The sequence below is a fragment of the Coptis chinensis genome, chromosome 5 (genome assembly GCF_015680905.1).
Source record: "Coptis chinensis isolate HL-2020 chromosome 5, ASM1568090v1, whole genome shotgun sequence".
Lineage (NCBI taxonomy): Eukaryota > Viridiplantae > Streptophyta > Magnoliopsida > Ranunculales > Ranunculaceae > Coptis > Coptis chinensis.
The window spans coordinates 73,617,790-73,626,604 of record NC_141460.1 but is presented as its reverse complement, the minus strand read 5'-3'; the positions used below and the strand labels follow the sequence as shown (position 1 = coordinate 73,626,604).

The 8,815-nt window shown below is 35.2% G+C and overlaps 1 long non-coding RNA gene and 1 pseudogene across 2 annotated transcripts; both read right to left on the bottom strand.

Moving 5' to 3' along the window:
- Positions 1 to 1,408: 1,408 nt before the first annotated feature.
- Positions 1,409 to 3,536, bottom strand: LOC147498818 (uncharacterized). Its single transcript, XR_015194371.1, has 3 exons — positions 2,730 to 3,536; positions 1,699 to 1,738; positions 1,409 to 1,561 (listed from the first exon to the last, which is right to left on the bottom strand). It is a non-coding gene; the product is annotated as an uncharacterized LOC147498818 (long non-coding RNA).
- Positions 3,537 to 4,095: 559 nt separating this feature from the next.
- On the bottom strand, positions 4,096 to 7,256 carry LOC147498817 (F-box protein At5g46170 pseudogene; annotated as a pseudogene). The gene is made up of 5 exons (XR_015196964.1): positions 7,160 to 7,256; positions 5,196 to 6,024; positions 4,589 to 4,611; positions 4,424 to 4,500; positions 4,096 to 4,240 (listed from the first exon to the last, which is right to left on the bottom strand). The product of XR_015196964.1 is annotated as an F-box protein At5g46170 pseudogene (transcript).
- Between the last annotated feature and the right edge of the window lie 1,559 nt (positions 7,257 to 8,815).

Genomic DNA, 8,815 nt, shown 5'->3' with positions numbered 1-8,815 from the left:
ACAAATAGAAGGGTTATTGACCATCATATGGACAGATCAGCATGTTGATGAGCCCTAAGGTTTGGGCTACTATCAACTGTGCGAGTTCCATGACAAGTCAACCACTCCTTGTTATATGCCGATCCATTCTTCAATGAGGCTACAATTTGAACTCTATCGACATCATCATATGAAACAGATCAGCACGTCGATGAGCCCTAAGGTTTGGGCTACTATCAACTGTGCGAGTTCCATGACGAGGTCAACTACTGTCCTTGTTGTATACCAATTTTTCGTAGTTATATCTTGATGATCGAGCTAAATATGAATTGATGGCAAACAGATCGGAATTGTTGAACTAGTGTACTGGTCATCAAATTGAATCTTTTTGCTTGATGCCCAAATTGAAAGAGCTTTTAGAAATAAAATTCTTGGAGCGCCAAAATTGAAAAAAAAAAAAAAATTAGATTTTTTTTTTTTTTTTTTTTTCTTGCCGATCATTTGGATCAGCAAAATATTCTCTGAAACATTTGGTCGGAAAGTTTTTTTTTTTTTTATTTTTTTTAAGGTAGGTAAAATTAGATATTGCAAATTGGCAATGGAAAAGACCGAGCCAATTATGAAGATTGGTTCTTTCTTAGCCTAGGGTGAACATTTGGAGTATATGGACGAAGGTTGGGATCCAATCACTCTTTTAAGTAGTCCTCTGTAAGTGAGTCACCATCTGAGAACTACTATTGTCAACTCCACCATGTAATGTGAAATATGCATTGGTCGACAATGAACTGTGAAACATGCATTGGTCGACAATGAGCTCGAGGGTTGGGACCAAGACTTGGAGAGGGACCTTTCAAACAGGTTGGACTACTAAAGCATGGTAAGTGATACATACATATAATTTCTTCTAGGAGAGAACCGATCTCTTATAGCCTTTTGGCTAGGATTGGCTACACTAACATTATTTTTCTTCATATCTTCGATAAGTTGTCTACCCCTCCATGAGTGGTCGACATTAAAGTTAGCAGAAGAGTTTTTGAACTCACTCACGATCACACTTCAAACTATGCATCTTCATATTGTAGTTTTGTTTGCTTCCTTTAATCGCACGATTCTTTTTGGTGCATGAGGAAGTGCTTTGATTCTGTAGTTACTTCGCCCGACAACTATACATGTATATGTTTCTTTAATTTTCGGAGACGACGGTCGACTTGAGTTATTAGATCTGCAATATGAATACTCACTCTCCCAGTTGCAGATGGCTGATGAGAACCATCAGACTTGGAAAGGGAATTCTCATTCGGCAGAAGTTAAGTGTTGAACTTGAGCGGCAAGAGGAGAGCCTTCACAGTTGTTTGTTCTTTGTGAAGCTATTGATGCAACTTTTTTGTGGTTGAGGGTAGGAGCATAGACGGTGCCAAAGTAACAAAAGTCTGATCCCATCGCTGAAAAACACCAATAGCTTTTATCTATGAAACTGAAAAACACGTAGTAATAAAAGCTCCTACGTAGTAATAAAAGCTGAAAAACACCAAAAAAATGCAAGATCTTCCTTGGATGCTGCTTCCTACTTGATCCCATCGCTCTGAAAATTATTAGGCAGTTATAAACATATTAACCACACACCTTAAGCTCATTCTATAGTATTTTAGTGGTCACTTCACTTTCATAGTTGTAAGAGGTAAAAGGCAAATAACTCAAGGTTGTAAACATGAAACTCACCATGTCAAGTCGTGATGCTTTCACGTGGGATTCACTCTATCTGCCCAACACATATAGATATCAGTTGTATGTTAACGGATTCGATCAATGTGCGTGTTTATATATAAATTCTAAATTAACCAAAATCAGATTTGGAAATGAGAACAATGATATTGTGAATTTTAACTACATTAATAATTGACTTACAGAGAACACCATCAACAACAAAATGCTTCAATAATATGAGAATAACGACTCTTAGGAAGCACTTTCAGTGGTGGCTGGTGAACTGAACAGAGAATTATTGTGATTAAATGAATTAAATAGTGCACATGGTTTTATTTCCAAATAGATATGAATATCATTCAAGATCCTAGAATTCTTTCAAAATATGGCTTGAGAAAGGTTGTAATTTTCCATCACCAATTTAGGAAATCCCCTTTAACAACATTAGTGCACCTAATGTGATGAAGTGGATTAACATGGTAAACATATATATCAGAGCTAGGTTAATTATAAAGAATGCATCCAGCCGAACATTTCGTAGTATATACATACAAATAACCACATTAGCCTACTTCGATAAGTTAATTAATCATTTTGACAAATTGCAATAGACCCCACTCATGTAAGCCACAGATAATTACAAATAACCACATTAGCTTACTTAGATAAGTTAATTAATCATTTTGACAAATTGCAATAGACCCCACTCATGTAAACAACAAATAATTATATATTATACCATAATCCCTTGCATAGTAGAGTGTATAGTAATCCCCACAAACCCAAAAAATAAATGTAGACTTGAAATTATAAAAATAAAAATTGGAAAAAAAGAAAGAAAGAAAAAGGATCTTATGCTTTTTAAATTTTAATTTCATGAACAGATGGACATTCAATAGTATGTCCTCGACTTTGTGCATCTTTAAGATAAAACATTATTCCCAAATAGAAGTAATGGACATGGACTGTGGACAACAAAAGACAGTTTATTCACCTTGTCTTAATAAACAATATAATGTAAATGTATATAGACATTAAGACTGGACCTGTAAAGTGATGTCTTTAACTGCCTTGTATGCCACATTGTCCATGAACAACCATAAGCTATCTATCGTCCAGTCCATGTATGATGGTGACTGCATCCTATGCAGTAGTTGCTACATTGTCTTTATTATCCATGAGGAAATTGATCAAAGGCAACAATTAATCACAATCAAAATCTAAAAATCTAAAAAAAAAATTGGTCGAAGATGGTGCTGAAGCTAAATAAAACTTAGAATCACAACTGACCCATGACCCATGACCCATGAATGATTAACATTTAACAGCGAATAAGTAAGAAAATAATACATTTCTTCTACTTATTGAACAGAGTTTTGATGATTCAAGCGAGTAGAACTAGCTTGTAGAATTGTAAACCCGTAGAATCATGCTCATTTAATCAATTCAGCATATCTCCTTAAAACCCTATAAGGCTAATCTTTTTCTTGAATAGAGGTCTCTCAATCAAGGACTTTTTAGATTTGTGAGGTTGCAAAATATGCACCTTGAAGTAAGTCCAATGGAAAAAAAAAGTTTAAGATTGAAAAAGAACGAAGCTATATATATGGTTCTCAATCACTCTGAGCAAAACTACATTCAAAGAGTTAAGCTTTGTCAGAAAGACGACAAAATCAGTTATTTATAACCATGACCAAGTTAGAATCAGAAAATCAAAGAGCTCAACAAAGAATAGTCAATCAAGATTAGATTACAGTCGTTCGATCCCAAATAAAGACCTCATTTACCAAGACTGAAACCAAGCAAGCCAAGTAATATTGACTCAGATGATTAATATGAATTCACTAAAAGAAGTTTATTCTAACCTTTGTAACTTGTAATTGTTCCTCAAGTTATTTGCATGTGGCCAAAGCATCCCAGTGGTTTTGTTTTTCTTTTTGAAGTTCAACATCTAAAGTCTCAACTTTTGCACGCAAACTGCTCACTTCACCACCCAACTCCTGTGCCTATGTTTCGAGTTTATTATAAGATTCTGCCATATATTTCAGCTATGTTTCCGCCCGTCTGATTCGACTTATGAGAAGATACCGACTATCAAAACTTCTCAAATTTTTATAAAATGCCAAATACATTGCATTTGGTTGTTGAGAGAAAATCAATTAGCAAGAAATTATTAGTGCAAAAACGATAAAAGCTTACCAAAAGTCCATAACACATATGACCATTGCCATGATGTATGGATGCAGCGCAACAGATGAGATTGAAACCTGTTTTAACACGAAAATAACATTAGAGAAACCAAAACCCATAGCCAAACAGGGGGGGAAAAAATGAAACACAAAACACAAAAGTTTCAATAAACATTGTAATTATGTAGGTAATCAACTGATTATTGATCTAAAATGATCAACTGATTAAAAAAACATTTCAATAGAAAATAAATGTAAGGAAAAAAGAGGAATCAAAATGACTTGTACACGTACTAACATGTTATTGGAAGTGTAGTCGTGAATCAATAGCTCATAGTTCATATGTCAAACCAAACCAACTGCTTTACCTTCACTTTAAAACATGATGAAATTACCATACGGTATATTAAAATATGATTTCAATAGAAATTATGAAGTGTTTAACAAAGCCCACTCTGGAGCATACGTTTCTTCAACAACAACAATTTAGAGTATTAATATGACGTTCTTTATAATAAAAGGAGTGAACAACAATTTAAAGTGTTACTCACCTAAGTGCAACAGCCATGCCGAAAGTTAAGGTTGTAATAACAATCCTAGCAAGTAGAATCCTTGATTTGCAGTTATTCTAGAATCAAATAACTCAATTCATTAAGTTAATATAACAAATCTTTTTTTTTGGGTAGCATTTTGTTTTCATGAAAAATCGAGCTTACCCAATGAGAGCAAGGCAGAAGAACTGAATGAGAAAATAGACAGTCATTCCTGGAAGAAGAAAAACTCATTAGTATCAAAATGCATATCATTAGATTTAAAATCGTTGAAATCCAAAATGGGGTAAAGGTTCAATAAAAATAAACCCAATCCAATAAATTAAGTGGAAAGAATTTGGAGAAATTGATTAAGAGTTTAAGACATACCTGGTTGCGAGTTCTTAATTTTGTTGGATATCCAAAGTGTCGATTAGAGAAAATGCACACCTTGGAGAGGCGGGCTCAATTCTTAATTTGGTATTGTAATGTTTACTTTTTTTTTACTCATGCAAAATCCGGATAAAAAACTGCATCAGGGGTGTTAATTTTTGGTCTTAGAGTTTTAGCTGTGCTTTTCTATGTGAATTTAGAGGTGGAGAAAGAAGGTTTTGGGGACTCGTGGGGTTTAGAATCTTATTTGTGGGGTACTCAACGTATAATTCCTTTGTTCTCTCCTTATTTGATATGGTCTCTATACTGGCATCTAAGATTACACTACAGTTCATACCACATAACTACAAACTGGCCAGTAATATTTTTTTTAACATAATTAGGAAACAATAGAATTTACCTTGGCTAGAATGCCTCTCAGAATGAATTCATCTCAAGACAATAGGTCGGTCTTTTCACCGCAGTACCATAAGGCTCCTCAAATGCAGTAGATGGTGATAACGACTTCACCCTCAGTTCCTCCAGCTGATCTTTATTCATACAAAGCATCCCTTGCCCATCCGCATCAGTTAAAAACTAAACTATTAAAAGCGTCGATGCTTTCAAAGAATAGGTCAGTAGCAAATAATGCCTAGTCGAAGCAGCAATCAAAGAGCTAATAGTCCAAACCACTCGCAATTTCAAACCCCCATGTGTATAAAACGATTAAGGAATACTCCCATTATCATCTGAACTATTACCAACAGCCCCAATAACATTATTCTCCTTAGGAATAACTGACGACACGCCTAAAATGAAACAGTTATCAAGCGATGAACCAAAATCAGCTCACCATTTCAATAAAATAGCATCCCCTATCCCCAATTTCCCATTGGGCAGCTCAATTCGAAGACTACGAATCTCGTTAAAATTCTTCAACACCTGTGTGGGTGAATGATGAATCACACAACTTGATGATGATCCAATCCCATCATCCGACATGGAAGCAGTAGTCAAATTTATAGACCCACCACTTGATCTTTTCGACTAACCAAGAAATTGTCCAATAGATTGTAGTGGCTTAACAATCCCACCATAAACGAATCTAACAAAACTCGAGAACACCCCTCGAACTAAAGTTGAGGTTGAAGAAAAAGAAGCTATGAAAGTTTTTGAGTTTATGTTAAGGTAATGAGGAGAAAATCGGTCATGGAAGTACTTTTTTTTTTCTCCTGATTTGAAATCTCTCACTTATTAATAACTTCGAAGCTTTTTCGATTTTTTTTAACGAATTTATAAGTCAAATTTGGAGAACTCCCGTCCAGTACTTTAGCACTTTAGTACATTATACTTAAATAGTGTAGATCAAATGTCAATACCTTCTAGATATACATTAAAGATATAAAAACCAATAATTTACCTAAGATATACCTCAGTACATTATGTACATATCAAAAAGAAAATTCTCTAATTTACTTCATAAGTACTTGAGTGAAACTGTATTTTTGTTTTCCTTTCTCTTAAAATGTAAGGACAATAAAACTTTAAATGACATCGTACCCCTAAATGACACCCCTTATACATATGCTTTCACTGAATCATGCATGCACACATCCCTTCGTGGATGATCAAATAATGGGACTATCTAATGTGATAGCCGGATACCCAGTTATAGACCTGACATGGGCTTCCAATTGACAATTTTGATATAGAATCCTAAATAGATATAGATGCCAATCCAAATCCTAACATATTGCTATGCCATCACTTATGCAACATCTTTTGATAGGGAATGTGCATTAATTATAAGGCATACCTCGATTGACATTCAAAATAAAAAAGTTAGCATATGCCATATGGTGTCGCCACACCTAGCATATGATTTTAGCCTAGAAAGAATACCATAAATGACTCCTTTGTCATAGAACTGTGATCCACGTTCATGGATTGAATAAAACTTATGAGATCCCCTTCAAATAACCGTTATATGGTACCTTCTGCAATAGTTCCCTGCCTCAATAAACAAATATCTCATACTACCTCACAAAACCCCCAACACCCCCCAAGGCCACAATAACACCTCAAAGCAACTTGGACCACCTCAAACATGCCCTCAGCATAAAACCACAATACAATACCTTCATTTTGTCTTCAAGCTTTTTAAAAAAGAACCCTATTGAGTTATTGCACGTCATGTTTGCATGGAAGAATCATCGTATCCCATCAAAAAGATTTGGTTAGCTCTTACATTGACGCCTATTCTCGGCACATGCTTATTATGTGTGGCACTCGATGGAGGGTATTATTATAACAAAAAAGCTAATATTTGTCTTAGAGAAAAAAAAAAACAAAACCTGTTAAAAAAAAAACTCAGCCATAAGTTACCTCTGTAATAGAACACAGAAAGCAACATGGTTGTAATGGGACTTTCGGGCTCAAGCATGTCCTCCCATGTTAAGGAAATGTGTGCTACATATGCCATTTCAATATCCCGGCAGGGTCATCTTCTTTGTAGGAGCTCATCATTGTCTTGAAATTTGGTTCTCCACGCTTTTAAAAGAAAGGCTATGTAGTGTAGATGCCGGCTTCTTCGATCAGATCGTGGTGATGGAGTTGAAGATAATCGAGAACCCACAAACGGTTACAAAAGAAAAGTGAAGAGTGGGGTTGCTAGAATACCCTTCCCAACATCGGAACCGACAAAAAAGCTCTATTCGATTCAATCAAGTAAAAGAATCGGGCATAGTATGAAACACAAAAGCGTGTGGCAAAATTGACAGATCATATATGCCACCACCCGATCGGTTGATATCATACAAAACAATGATTAGCACACAGTCTAAGTTCAAAAGATATATTTTTTCTATCTTCAATACTTGATGATGTAAAAGCACCATCGAAAAATCCATTAATTAAGTAATCGAACCCTTTTGGTAACAAACCGGTTTTGCACAACAATCGGCCGACCAATACTTACCCGCCATGTGCTATTGAAAATGAACCAATCCATTTTGCTTAGCTTTTTAATGATTCTTACTGCTTTCGATTGGCTTCTTGTGGTAGCAAGTGAGGGACCACTTCCGCGATACAAAAAATAGTTTGGATATCCAATACAACCGCGGGGTATTTGATTGATGGAGCAGAATTCACTGTTTGAATACGAAGAAGAAAACAATTGATGAGATAGATAATAAAATATATAGAATTGACAAAGAGTCTTTGGAGAAGATAAAAAGAACGAAACTTCTTCTGTTTTCTCTGTTGTTGTTGAGGTTAGGCTGGTGTTGTTGAGGAGAACAAACGATCCAAATGAGATTGATCTTGGAAGAAGAGAAGAATAAAAGAGAGAGTTTGAAGAGATGAATTTTTTTTTGGAGAATGCTTTCATCACTCTATCATTCTTTTTGACCTCCTTTAATTTTGGAAGAAGAGATGAATAAGAGAGAGAGATTGAAGAGACGATTTTTTTTTTTGAAGAGTTGGGAGTGTTTTGTAGAATTGAAAAAAAAAGTTTGGAAAGAGGTTTTTATCTATTTTGAGTGACGAACAATTGAAATTGCCAAAAAAGGGCGTAGAATTCATTTTTTTTATGAAAAATTTGATGTGTCACTCTCAGAGAAAAAAGGAGACTGACGTGGAGTCACTGGGAGCATTCTTAACTACTCAGTATTAATGGTCTTTGATTATCAAAGTTTTTCAACAATTTAAAATTGTCAAAAAGGTACTAATTAGTAATCACTCTCCACCACTATATCTCAAGGCACATGAAGTACTTCACATGCACCGCAGACTAGCAAAGTTGGTAAAACCTTTGGGTGATGATACTAGAGGTTTGGGGCTCGAACCCCGCCAGCATCAAATAGTTACTGATCTCATTTAAAACAGGCTTGCCAATAAAATAATAAAAAAAAAGTACTTCACATGCACAGCGCCCATCCTATTTCCCAGATACACAACTTATGTCCTTGCCTTCTAACAGGTGCCAAACTACTTGAGAAATAACAATGAAAGAGCTGCAAAGACTACAAATAGGTTCCACGT